The following is a 14450-nucleotide window of genomic DNA, read 5'->3' on the forward strand; positions in this document are numbered from 1 at the left end:
GCTGATCAGACAGCTAATGCTGAACATTGTGTGGCTGGCAGAAAGTGGAAATCTAAAGCCACTGGCCACTGGCTGAATTCTAGCTGTGCTAATAAAGTATTTATATGCTGGAGTGCAAACAGAACCCTGCTCACAGCTGTTATGTTACCTCTCTTCTATGAAAGGCCTTAGAGAGGTGTGTTTTTTTAAGGATAAAAAAATGGAATTCTTGATTAATAGTATTAATAAAAAAAATCCAAAATACACGTTATCAAAAGAAGACATATATTACACTAATATTTTCTTTAGTAGGAATCTGTTCACTGATACATCTCCATGCTCCATCAAGTGCACTTAGTAGATGTCAGTTCAATAGAAGCATGCATGAAACAGGGCCCTGAAACTATATAGGTATGCTGGGCAAATTGTTAAAATTAGTTATTTGTATTTCTATAGGCTCTACGTGTAATGACTTTAGAATGCACTGATGTAAAATAAAAAGAAGTAATGGACAGGCTGATATGATGCAGTTTAAAGATTGTTTTCCAATAACTGCACATCCTAAAGTGTCTTATTTTCTCTTACACTAATTTACAGCAATTTGACAATAATTATACTTTACCCATAATTAAAGAATGATGTGTATTTTCCACACATTTAATGTTGCAGAACACACAATGAAATAGTAAGAATCTGTTATCAATTAAATTAGCTCAAGTATAACAGCTGACCCTGTGAAAAATGTTTCTGGAGGTTAATCAATCAAAATACAGCCTGTCCTGTAATAGAAAAGCTGGAAACATCCTCTGTACTGAAGACATTCACATGGTGGAAAACATTTGCTTTAAACGTTTAGCTTTACATCTGGCTGTTACAATGCTGACAAAATAGACTAAATATGACATCATGAAAGAAAAAATCATATTTAAACAATTACACACACACTGTATACTGTATAAAGCATCTGCCATACTAGTCTCTGTGTCATCATTAATATAGAACATATTAGAATGAGCACACTGATGTAAGCCTTGCAGAGTCGCTGTTAGAGAAAATGTGCTTAATGTTAGAATCCAATAATATGATGAGTCTATTTTAGTTAGTCCTGACTATGACATACATCTCTACTCATATGAAGTATTATGGTGGATCTGAGGATGGTGTGTGTATGTTTTTCTTTGACCTGTTTGGAGGACATTTTGTAATCTGATGGGATGAGAGAACTACTTATGATGGCTCCAGATGCCAAAGAAAAAAGATAACCACCATATCTGTGATTGGTCCAAATATCACATGGTTGATTATATTACTGCAATGTAGCAGCAACTGGAGCGGTATGAGTCCTGGGTCTGGGTGTTTACTCGTACCTGTGGAAACAGCAAGCCCAATATGTTCAGAAGTACAACCACAATTTTTCCAATTTTTCTGTTTTCTGTTCCTTCTTTAATAAATATATCAACACTACAGCACACAGCTTTCTGGCAAATTTCATGTCTTTTAGCTCCACACACCCAATGCTGTTTTCTGAGATGTTTGTTCTTTTTTTAGAGTAGTTAAATTAGTTCTGCAATAATAGCGATAAAAATTAGTCGAAGTGGGCAATGACAAGCCCAAGGGAAAGTGAGTCAAAATCAAGACCAGAAACTATCAAATGCTTCTCAAGGCCAAGCCTTTAATTCAATTTCATAAATGCTTGAACAAACATACTCTTCTTCATAAACAGACTCTTCTTGGGAATGATTGAGAAAATGCTGCAGAATCATTCTGAACAATACATTATGCATATGAATGGGTAGGAAGACAAGTAAAAGACACCACAAACATTATTTTTTTCCAAACTCTTCATAGACCAAGACTATAGCAAGACCAATGCTAAAAAATCCAAACAGAAATATGTCACAGTCAATTCCAGCCTACACAAGTCCTGAGACTTTAACAAAATGTATGAAAATAATGAAAACATTCAGTGTCCATAAACACCAATGTCTTTTACCAAGGTCCTAAAATGATCTCATATTACTTAAAATATTCATAGAGTATTCATTAAGTATTCCAAATAATTTGGACCTTAGATATTAGATAATTGATCTTAGTCCTGTTCATATTCAAGCCCTCAGATCTATAAATTATTAGAACTGAACAGAGGTTATTGAAGGTAACCAAAGCGCTCGACAAAAGGTTGGTAATTAAAATAGTAATCATCGTTCTATACTGCTGTATAGTTGATGACATTTTAAGAGGTGCCTCCGCTAATGCTAACCTCTTACATCTACAAATACAATGCAAAATAGAATAGCGACAGTGGTAACTGTTTGATAAGAATATAAGCAGGTACAGTATAAGGTGTTTGATATAATAGACCTCCCAGACACTGTAAAGAGCTGCTACGCTTCAGCTGAAAGAGCATTACAGGATTGCTATTCAAACACCAGGTCTCACAGCACGGGAGGGTACCAGACCTTTAAGATCACAGAGGAACCAGAAGAGAAGGAGGAGAAATCAAAAGGCTGCATCCTGCTTTTTAGACCTGCTTTGGTAAGCTGGTGCAGAATAAAATGCATTTGATTCAGGTTTGGAAGTTCAACAAGTTTCGTTCATATGAGCCATACACGATTTCTGTATAACCAAGGCAGAGGCATAGCCAGAATATTTGCAACAGGGTGGCCAGGTTATATGCTGTATTGGGGCAGTGGGGTAAAATAATTATACCATAAAAAATTATATAATGTTGCTAACGCTATGTGTGTATTTTTGTGTAGTTTTGCCAAGACATAAAAAGCAAACAGAAGCAAGTAAACAAAATCATAATTAATAATATATTAGGCTTATGAAGTATGCTAATGTATCTCTAGCTAATGGTAACTAATAATAAGGGGTATAAACTTAACAACAGAACGTTTTTAAATTATTTGATTACCGGTCAAGCAATAAACATGTGATCTGTACTTGGGGTGGGCCCTGCTTGTAGATTCACTAACAACAATGATGTTCTCTAATTTAACAAATTTAACAATATCAGATTTATGCAAATCACCTCGCAAGAATGTTAAATGATTTTCACATCTATACTATATAAATCATGATGGACATTTTGGCATCGATTTATCTCGTGTTACCTTTTTAAATTCGATGCACAACTCAAATAAAAAGTAGACATAAGAACAAACTATTGAAACCCATAGTGACTATAGTTAATGTAAAAAAAAAAAAAAACAACAAAAAACAACAACAAAAAAAAAAATAAAGCAAAAAAAAAAACAAGGTTTGCTCAAGGTTTTTTCATGTAAATATACTTATTGACAATCCTCACCACTGGACAATATTTTAAAAAATGTTAAAACTTCTGAGTGATTAATAATAGCAGGTTCTGTTTTTTTTTTTACTCATAGTTCAGTTTCTCATCATATCAGGGACTGGTGGCTGCACTGAAAATAATATTGAGAAGTCTTTTCAATAACAGTACATGAAAAACCCTGCACTAACACCTGAATTAATACCAACTCAAATAGTAACTAATGATAAGTTGACACATAAGTTAATGAAGAACTAACCTTAACTATGACTCGAGTTTTATGAATAATTTATGAAGTGTGAATAACAGCCACCTAAAATACACCTGGTACTAATATTGTTAGCAGTTGTAGTTAATGTATAAATGAATACATGGTATAAACTAGGTTAATCATGCTCTATAAGAAAGAATTAGTTTACCCCTATGTGTTAATTAGTACATTAGCAAACAAACATCCTAACATGTACTTAAGGTTGTTATTCATGCATGAATTCCAAAGAATTAAAATTGGCTCTTAATTCATAGTTAGTTAATATTTTAATAAGGATTAATTGAGGCATTAGTGTATGATTATTCCTGTACTGTTATTACCAGGTTTTACCACTATGCCCAAGAGATGCTGGCAAAAAAGTAACTTTTATTAGTGTCTGATGTGAAGGAATTCTTCTCGATCTGAAAGCTTACCCACTGAGGAAATAAAAGCTATAGAAACAGGCCATGCATTTCATATTAATCCTATTTTCCACGTCTTTAGCATCTAGCGTAATTGACTTCTAACCTCTCTCTCTTCATCCCTTGTGACAGTCAAGGAATTTAGCTCATGTGTCTTTCTCTCTTCTTCTTGGCTTTAAGGTAAGGCCATCTGTTCATGCCAGTCCTTTGCTCCAGACGCACAGAAACAAAATGAGGAGCCTGTAATTATCATTGTTGCGCTACTGTCCTGTCAGTTCCCTCGCCAGAGAAACCAGAGTGATCTCTTGGCAGTGCTGGGACGAAAGATCAAAGCGGCAAACCTTTGATCATCAGCTTCTTCATGGAAAATCAAGGTGGAATGCTTTAAAGAGAACAGTGCATAAGTGCATGGGCAGCTCTACAGGATGTTCTCTGCCAGCAGTACAGTAGCGTGTCAGTACACAGTACTCACGTGTTGGATTTTAAATTTAGGCCATTAGTTGTACAAGCACTCGAATGCTCTGTTATTGTATGAAGGGACGTTGTTTCTGGTTTGTAGATGGAAATGTTATTAGCAGATGTTAGACTTACTCGAGTGGCTATAAATGACCTTTGCTGAATTTCTGTGTACTTTAGCTGCGTTTTGTTGCAAAACCAGAGAAAGAACCAGTGAATACAGTAGCTGCATGGCAGCAAACTCTTCATTTTCTTGTCTTGTCTGTTCTTTTCTCCTTCTCTATTCTGTCTTTCTTCTACAGTAGTTTTCTCTCTTTTCTTTTAATTATTTTCTTTCTCATATCTTCTTTTCTTTTCTTCTCTTCTTTTCTAATGATGTTTTCTCTTCTCTTCATTTCTTTTCTTTTCTCTTTTCTTCTTTTCTCTTCTCTTCTCACTTCATTCTCTCTTCCTTTCTCTTCTTAAAGTCCTGTGCATTCATTTTTCACATTTTTTCATTGTTTCATAACTCAGTTATTTTCAAATGTTTTACACGATTATGTTAATTTGTCCACACGCAATGCATGTCTTGTTATTTGTCTTTAAGCACCTCTTCTTCTTCTTCTTCTTCTTCTTCTTCTTCTTCTTCTTCTTCTTCTTCTTCTTCTCTTTACTTTTCTTTTCTGTATATTTGAGAGGGACTCATTAAAAAAAGGAAATGCCCTGACATTCATGTTCAATATCATACTGCCAAGACTCCTACATTTGTTTACAAGCTGGATTAGCTTGATTAAAATGAGCACAATTGGAGTCATTTCTGTAATGCAATGCTTGAGCAATATATAATAGAAGACATGTTGAGCTGATTTGACCTCACAGAGTTTGGTTATGTGTAGAATCCAATGTGGTGTGTTGCTACAATTACCCAAAGATTGGTTCATTGTGACACAGTCAAGGGTAATTTTTACCCTTATATCCTTAGTTGTTTAGCAATAAATATTTAGCCTGGATTTCCCCTATGTAAGATTTTTAAAGGTACTTCCCATTTATGGTTGCATTTCTGGAATGTATTCTGCCACCATAAACGCATGTTAAAAACTTTTGCAATGATTATATTGTCCTAAATAATCCTGTTAATATTTGAATTAATTTTAAAAAGATTTAAACTGTATGTACACTGTAAACTGTATGTTTTAGATTATGCAAGGCACAGCGATTTTTTTAGACAGATATCAAACAAAATATTATACTATATATACTATTATATTATATAATATTATTCACTCATGAAAACGTCTCGCTGTTCCTCTTAACGGCTTCGTTAGGTCCTCCTGATGACAAGGAAATCTCTGTTATTTAATTGTGCATGAATCACACCTGTAGTATCTCAACATGACACTGGAGCTTAGAACTGTGAATCCTGCCTTTCAGCGACCTTTATGTGATCGGGTGAACTAGTCCTGCCAGAAAAAAGCAGTAATTTTACCTTATTTATTTTGTAACATAAAGTTAAAAGCAAGACATAAGTAACTTGAGAATGTAGAACAAGCCTTATAATGCTATTGATGCTGGTTGACAGATATGACAGACGTTCTACTACCAGGTTTGTCTCCAGCCTCAGTATCACCCTTAAATGAGTCTCAATTGAAAAAAAAATTGTTTAACGTTTTTCCTTTTAAAGGACATTTTAAATATTTCAGAAATTTCCTTTGGTAGAGCAAAGCATGGGAATAAGTGTCTGGATGCATGCAAAGTGGTAGGAAAGTGATAAACTTTTTTAGATCACTGTTAAGTCCTCCTATTTGTTGTCATTGTATCAATGTAAAACTTCATATTTGTGTTTATTCCAGCACTTCAAAGTCCCTAAGTTTGTGTTCATTTTATACCTGTGTGGTCTTCACAGGGTGCTTATCATTTTTGTACCAGGAGAGGCCAGTATTCAAAATCTATTCCCCATAATAGAAGAATTCCAGTTATAATGAGACATCCCCCAGTTCTCATGCTCCAGAATGTCCTGCTCTCTTGTCCATTTTGGCAAACACAAGCATATCTGTCACAACAGCCCTTTTCATCGCATTGTGGATTAGTGTGTGTTGTCTGAAGCGACTGGAGGCAGATGAGAAGCAGCGGTCTTCGAGGCACACGCTCTCCGTGCCCATTTAAAACCCCGGCGTGCCCCTGCTGAGGTATGTGCCGCCACTGTAAAGTCCCCTTAGCCTTCGGCCCCGAGCTGCCATTCTCTGCATGGCTGCGGCTGAGTCAAACGATGGCGGATGTGCTGAGGAGCCGGAGTGCCTTTCACTGCTAGACAGCTTTGGCCAGCTGAAGCAGCCTTGATTTTGGCTGCTGTCCCAGTCAACATCACAAGGTTGTCTTTGGCTTTTGGGGGACTGGAAAAGGTATAAGTCAGGATGGGTTCAGGCAAAGCCAGAGCTATGCCAAACCGTTGTCTACAATGCACATCAGAAAATATGTGTGTTTGTGTGTGCAGATTTGTCAAAAGATATGTGGTATCTGTCTTTTATCATTGTAAGTTGGCTTATAAAGCTGTATTGTGCAGTAAATTCTATATTTATCTAATAGTTGACACATTGAGCAAATGATTGCATAGTTTAAAGTTTAAGATTCAACTGTAGATTAAAGCTACAGATTTAGACTAAGATTAAACTGTCATTAAACCCAAATTACACACAGTAGGCTACACTGCACAAAAACTAATATTCCATACACAAATTCAACACCATAGCATTGTATCGCTAGTATGTGTAAACCTTTAATAAGGTTCAATTCTTTACACACTGACACTGATCATTAGTGATGGCAAGTTGTTATAGTGATATTAGATGGAAGCAATAAAATCTATCTATAAACAGCTTGCCAATGAATCTATTAGGGTTGAGCAATGCATCATATCAAAAGGTCTCATAAAAAGAATGATAGATAAACTATTACACACGCAAATTGTTCCAAGTTCATAACACTATTGGTTTCATTCCATGATTCATCCAAATACCAAATACAGTAATAGTTGTAATCCTTTCTAAATAACAAAAAAAAAAAAAAAATCTGTAGGTAATTAATTCTTTGAATGAACAATGTGTGCTTCCGCTAGATTCTCCTCCATGTTTGGATATTAGGGTAAATAATCAACCTTGTTCATGGTCATTACAACTGCATTTCATGTGGAATTTCTTACTTATTGCTGATGATGAGGTTATGGATGTCAGTATACATCAAAATGGAGATGAAATCTAGGTGTGTAGCGAATCACCTGATATAACTGCCACTGATAGTCTGCATATATCTACGGTCTGGGCTAAAATTAAATCAGACCAAGTCTCGCTGGCTGTCAGTTCTATAACCATTTAAAATAATCTTTAAATAACAGCAAATATTCTAATGTGGAATAAATTGTATTTATTTTTATGCTTATAAAATAAAGCTGTGCTGTTATCATAAAGGGCTCTGTGGCTGTGTATTCACATCGAAATGATGTTGAGGCTGCAAAAAGTTTAAGAACTCCTGAGCTACACAACGTTCGTAACAATATAAGCATTGACTACTTTAAATAATGTTTTTAATGTTTTGCAGTAACAAGAAACAAAACATGAGTGGACAGCACTCGTCAGACATTTAATGGGATTCTGGCGGTATCAAAGCTTGAGATAAGAGAGAAAGCCTGCCCTAATCTATACAGCCATCCAATTATAGTATTAGAGGGCCTTCTATTTCCATGGACAGGGTTCGGAGATGAGAGCGTGTGTGTGTGTGTGTGAGAGAGAGAGAGAGAGAGAGAGAGAGAGAGAGAGAGAGAGAGAGAGAGAGAGAGAGAGAGAGAGAGAGAGAGAGAGAGAATCTGTGCGCCTGTGTATGAAATGAAAGGGCAAGGGAGAGCAGACAGGAGGTACTTCTGTGCTGCTGAACTACCCCACTAACTTCAGGTATTTGTTCCTGTATGCTTTGTCTCTCACTCACACAACAATAAATATCAGACTTTTAGTTTTTTTTTAATACTATTGCAATAGCAAACATGGGATCAAACATAAGAGCATTTAACTATAAAATAAAATAAGAATAAATATTTCTAGTATAATTGTTTCATATGTTGCTTTTTGATTTTTGTCAAGTAATTAATTCTTGGTGCCAAAATCCTTAATCTGCAACAGGTCTTTAGACATGAAATATTTAACAGTAGTGTTATTCTCAAATCTCACAACGTGTCTAAATCCGATATCGTGTTAAAACGTCATTTCATTCATGGTGCATTAAATAGTAAGGTCTTCTTCACCACCGCTGTGGCTCCACCCTCTGGTACAATCGATGCATTACATTTCAGATTGCAGCTGAGATCAGGTGTTGTTCGCACATGCGCAGAGGACTAACTCGAGCTGTAACGCGTTATTCGGTGAAGTGCGAATAGTAGCCTTTTTTTTTACAACTCGTTTAGAAATAATTCTATTTAACTTTTCAGTTAGTGCTTCTTACTCAGAAATAACACTTTTATTTGAAATTTATTTTCAGCAAAAAAATACCCCACACAAATCCATTTTCTTAATATTTTTTTCCTTCTTATATACGCATATATGCAGCATATATGAAACCTATATGTGTCATATATACGCATATATGCAGTATATATACGCATATATGCAGCATATATATTGCCATATATGTGCATATATGCAGCATATAGGTTTCATATATGCGCATATATACACATATAGATTCTTTCCATGTGGGTTTTATTATTATTATTATTATTATTATTATTATTATTATTATTATTATTATTATTATTATTATTGTTGTTGTTGTTGTTGTTGTTGTTCTTTTATCCATCCATCCATCCATCCATCCATTTTCTACCGCTTATCCGGGGTCGGGTCGCGGGGGCAGCAGTCTAAGCAGGGATGCCCAGACTTCCCTCTCCTCAGACACTTCCTCCAGCTCTTCCGGGGGAATACCGAGGCATTCCCAGGCCAGCCGAGAGACATAGTCCCTCCAGCGTGTCCTAGGTCTTCCCCAGGGCCTCCTCCCGGTTGGACATGCCCGGAACACCTCCCCAGGGAGGCGTCCAGGAGGCATCCGAAACAGATGCCCGAGCCACCTCAGCTGACCCCTATCAATGTGGAGGAGCAGCGGCTCTACTCTGAGCTCCTCCCGAGTGACTGAGCTCCTCACTCTATCTATAAGGGTGCGCCCAGGCACTCTGTGGAGGAAACTCATTTCGACCACCTGTATCCGGGATCTTGTCCTTTCGGTCATGACCCAAAGCTCATGGCCATAGGTGAGGGTAGGAACGTAGATCGACTGGTAAATAGAGAGCTTCGCCTTGCGGCTCAGCTCTTTCTTCACCACAACAGATCGGTATATCGACCGCATCACTGCAGAAGATACACCGATCCGCCTGTCGATCTCCCGCTCCATCCTTCCCTCACTCGTGAACAGGACCCCAAGATACTTAAACTCCTCCACTTGAGGCAGGAACTCTCCACCAACCTGAAGAGGGCAAGCCACCCTTTTCCGGCTGAGAACCATGGCCTCAGACTTGGAGGTGCTGATTCTCATCCCCGCCGCTTCACACTCGGCTGCAAACCGTCCCAGTGCATCCTGAAGGTCCTGATTTGAAGAAGCCAACAGGACAACATCATCTGCAAAAAGCAGAGACGAAATCCTGTGGTCCCCAAACCTGACTCCCTCCGGCTCCCCCCGACTGCGCCTAGAAATCCTGTCCATATAAATAATGAACAGGACTGGTGACAAAGGGCAGCCCTGCCAGAGTCCAACATGCACCGGGAACAAGTCTGACTTACACCCGGCAATGCAAACCAAACTCCTGCTCCGGTCATATAGGGACCGGACAGCCCTTAACAGAGGGCCCCGGACCCCATACTCCCAGAGCACCCCCCACAGGCCATCACGAGGGACACAGTCAAATGCCTTCTCTAGATCCACAAAACACATGTGGACTGGTTGGGCAAACTCCCATGAACCCTCCAACAACCTGGTGAGGGGATAGAGATAGTCCAGTGTTCCACGACCAGGACGAAACCCGCATTGTTCCTCCTGAATCCAAGGTTCGACTATCGGCCGAATTCTCCTCTCCAGTACCCTGGCATAGACTTTTCCGGGGAGGCTGAGGAGTGTGATCCCCCTATAGTTGGAACACACCCTCCGGTCCCCCGTCTTAAACAGAGGGACCACCACCCCAGTCTGCCAGTCCAGAGGCACTGTCCCCAACCGCCATGCGATGTTGCAGAGGCGTGTCAGCCAAGACAGCCCCACAACATCCAGAGACTTGAGGTACTCAGGGCAGATCTCATCCACCCCCGGTGCCTTGCCACTGAGGAGCTTCTCAACTACCTCAGTGACCTCAGCTTGGGGGATCGACGAGTCCACAACCGAGCCCTCCGCCTCTGCTTCCTCAATGGAAGACATGTTGGTGGGGTTGAGGAGATCCTCGAAGTACTCCTTCCACCGTCCGAGGATGTCACCAGTCGAAGTCAGCAGATTCCCACTCCCAATGTAAACAGTGTGAGCAGGGCACTGCTTCCCCCTCCTGAGACGCCGGACGGTTTGCCAGAATTTCTTCGAGGCCAACCGATAGTCCTTCTCCATGGCCTCACCGAACTCCTCCCAGACCCGAGTTTTTGCCTCTGCAACCACCCGGGCTGAAGCTCGCTTGGCCCTCCGGTAACTATCAGCTGCCTCCGGAGTCCCCCGAGCCAACCAGGCTCGATAGGACTCCTTCTTCAGCTTGACGGCATCCCTTACTTCCGGGGTCCACCACCGGGTTCGGGGATTGCCGCCACGACAGGCACCTTACGGCCACAGCTCCGTGTGGCTGCATGAACAATGGAGGTGGAGAACATGGTCCACTCGGACTCAATGTCTCCAACCTCCCTCGGGATCTGGTTGAAGCTCTGCCGGAGGTGAGAGTTGAAGATCTCTCTGACAGGAGACTCTGCCAAACGTTCCCAACGGACCCTCACAGTAGGTTTGGGTCTGCCAAGTCTGTCCAACTTCCTCCCCTGCTATCGGACCCAACTCACCAGCAGGTGGTGATCAGTTGACAGCTCCGCCCCTCTCTTTGCCCGAGTGTCCAAGACATACGGCCGGAGGTCAGATGAAACAACCACAAAGTCGATCATCGACTTCCGACCTAGGGTGTCCTGGTGCCATGTGTACTGATGGACACCCTTATGCTTGAACATGGTGTTTGTTATGGACAAACTGTGACTAGCACAGAAGTCCAATAACAGAACACCACTCGGGTTCAGTTCGGGGGGGCCGTTCCTCCCAATCACGCCCCTCCAGGTGTCACTGTCGCTGCCCACGTGAGCGTTAAAGTCCCCCAGTAGAACGACGGAGTCCCCAGTCGGGGCACTTTCTAGCACCCCTTCCAGAGACGCCAAGAAGGTCGGGTACTCTACACTGCCATTTGGCCCATAAGCACAAATAACAGTGAGAGACCTCTCCCCTACCCGAAGGCACAGGGAAACGACCCTCTCGTTCACCGGGGTGAACTCCAACACATGGCTGCTGAGCTGGGGGGCTATAAGCAAGCCCACACCAGCCCGCCGCCTCTCACCGCGGGCAACTCCAGAGTAGTAGAGAGTCCAGCCTCTCTCGAGGAGTTGGGTTCCAGAGCCCAAGCTGTGCGTGGAGACGAGCCCAACTATCTCTAGTCGGTATCTCTCAACCTCCCGCACCAGCTCAGGCTCCTTCCCCACAAGCGAGGTGACATTCCATGTCCCTAGAGTCAGATTCAGTGTCCGGAGATTGGGTCGCCGAGGCTCCCGCCTTCGACTGCCACCCAATCCACATTGCACCAGCCCCTTACGGTTTCTCCTGCAGGTGGTGGGCCCACAGGAGATCGGCCCCACGTCGCTCCTTCGGGCTGAGCCCGGCCGGGCCCCGTGGGGTAAGACCCGGCCACCACGTGCTCGCATGCGAGCCCCAACCCCGGGCCTGGCTCCAGGGTGGGGCCCCGGTTGCGCCATACCGGGCGACATCACGGACCTTGTTATAATTTTCTTCATAAAGGGTTTTTGAACCGCTCTTTGTCTGGCCTGTCACCTAGGACCTGCTTGCCTTGGGAGACCCTACCAGGGGCAGAAAGCCCCAGACAACATAGCTCCTAGGATCATTCAGGCATGCAAACCCCTCCACCACAATAAGGTGGCGGTTCAAGGAGCGGTTCAATAACAGTTCAGTAGTAAAAATGAGATAAAATTAAAAGTATCAGGAACAAAATAGTTGATGTTCAACCCATGAAAGCATCTCGTGACCATCTCACCTAAAGCTCTACACTCACTACTAGACACTCACTACTTTACAAGTACAGGACAGGAAGAGTTAGATACATTTATTGCTACAGCTAAATTAACAACTTGTTTACTAGATCTTATTCCAACTAAATTACTGAAAGAAGTGTTACATAAAGTTGGTGAGCCTCTTCATAATATTATTAACTTTTTGTTATCTTTAGGTTAAGTCCCTAAATCCTTCAAGTTGGCTGTTATTAGGCTCCTCATTAGGAAACCTAATTTAGATCCTAATGAACTATCAAATTACAGACCTATTTCACATATTTTGTTTATGTCTAAAATACTAGAAATGGTTGTGTCTGTTCAACTGTGCTCCTTCTTACAAGAGAACAATATCTTTCAAGAGTCTGAATCATGTTTCAGGCCCCATCATAGCACAGAAACTTGTTCTTAGCTTTGGACCAAGACTGAAACTATAGATCACAACATTCTCCTAGATCGCTTACAAAAAACACACATCTTCATGGACAGGCTTTAAGTTGGTTTAGATCCTACATGTCTGATCGATACCATTTTGTAGAAGTAAATGGTGACTCCTCCAGTTTATTGCCAGTTAATTATGGGGTCCCACAAGGATCAGTTCTAGGACCTCTACTTTTCTCTTCTCTGCTTTTTTACATGCTTCCCTTAACATCATTAGAAGGAATGGGAATAGTTTCCACTGTTATGCTGACAATATCCAGTTGTATATTTCATCAAAACCAGATGAAATAGCTAAATTGACCAAATTAATTGTGTTAAAGAGATAAAAGATTGGATGACATGTAATTTTCAGAAGACAGAAACACTACTTATCAGTCTAAAAACCAGTATACAGAAGCTCTCACACTTTCATTTAGATGGATGTACTGTTACTACTAGCTCAACAGTGAAAGACCTGTGTGTTATATTAGACAGCAACTTGTCTTTTGAAAATCATATCTCCCATATTACGAAAACAGCCTTCTTCCACCTTAGAAATATTGCCAAGCTAAGAAACATCCTATTCTTATCAGATGCTGAGAAGCTAGCTCATGCATTCATGACCTCTAGCCTAGACTACTGTAATGCATTACTAGGTGGTTGTCCTGCATCTTTAATAAATAGGCTACAGTTAGTCCAAAATGCAGCCTCCAGATTTCGAACCAAAATATGATCATATAACCCCAATTCTATCATTTAATAGATTTAATAGAATTACATAGAAACTGTATTACAAACTGCTGCTACTTAATTATGATATGTTAATTATGATAATTTTTTTTTTTTTTATCATCTCTACACTGGCTGCCTGTTAAGTTTAGAATTGATTACAAACTGCTGCTACTTACATACAAGGCTCTTAATGGTTTAGCTCCCATGTATCTAACTAGTCTTCTAACACGTTACAATCCTTCACGCTCTCTGAGATCACAAAACTCAGGACTTTTGGTAGTTCCCAGAATATCTAAGTCTACTAAAGGTGGTAGAGCATTTTCTTATTTAGCTCCCAAACTTTGGAATAGTCTTCCTGAAAGTGTTCGGGGCTCAGACACACTTTCCCAGTTTAAATGTAGATTAAAAACTCATCTCTTTAGTCAGGCATACACATAATACATCCTATAGTATCATGCACTAGTACAGTATATCAGACCTGCACATTTTTTATGAACAGCAGATATGTTAATCCCTTTCCACTGCTTCTCTCTTTGTACCCATCCCGAGGCATCTAGACACTGTACCAGCTCCCAACGTCCTCTGTGGGACGAAGCCTTTGGACCCCC

Source organism: Tachysurus fulvidraco, chromosome 2, assembly GCF_022655615.1.
Source record: "Tachysurus fulvidraco isolate hzauxx_2018 chromosome 2, HZAU_PFXX_2.0, whole genome shotgun sequence".
Lineage (NCBI taxonomy): Eukaryota > Metazoa > Chordata > Actinopteri > Siluriformes > Bagridae > Tachysurus > Tachysurus fulvidraco.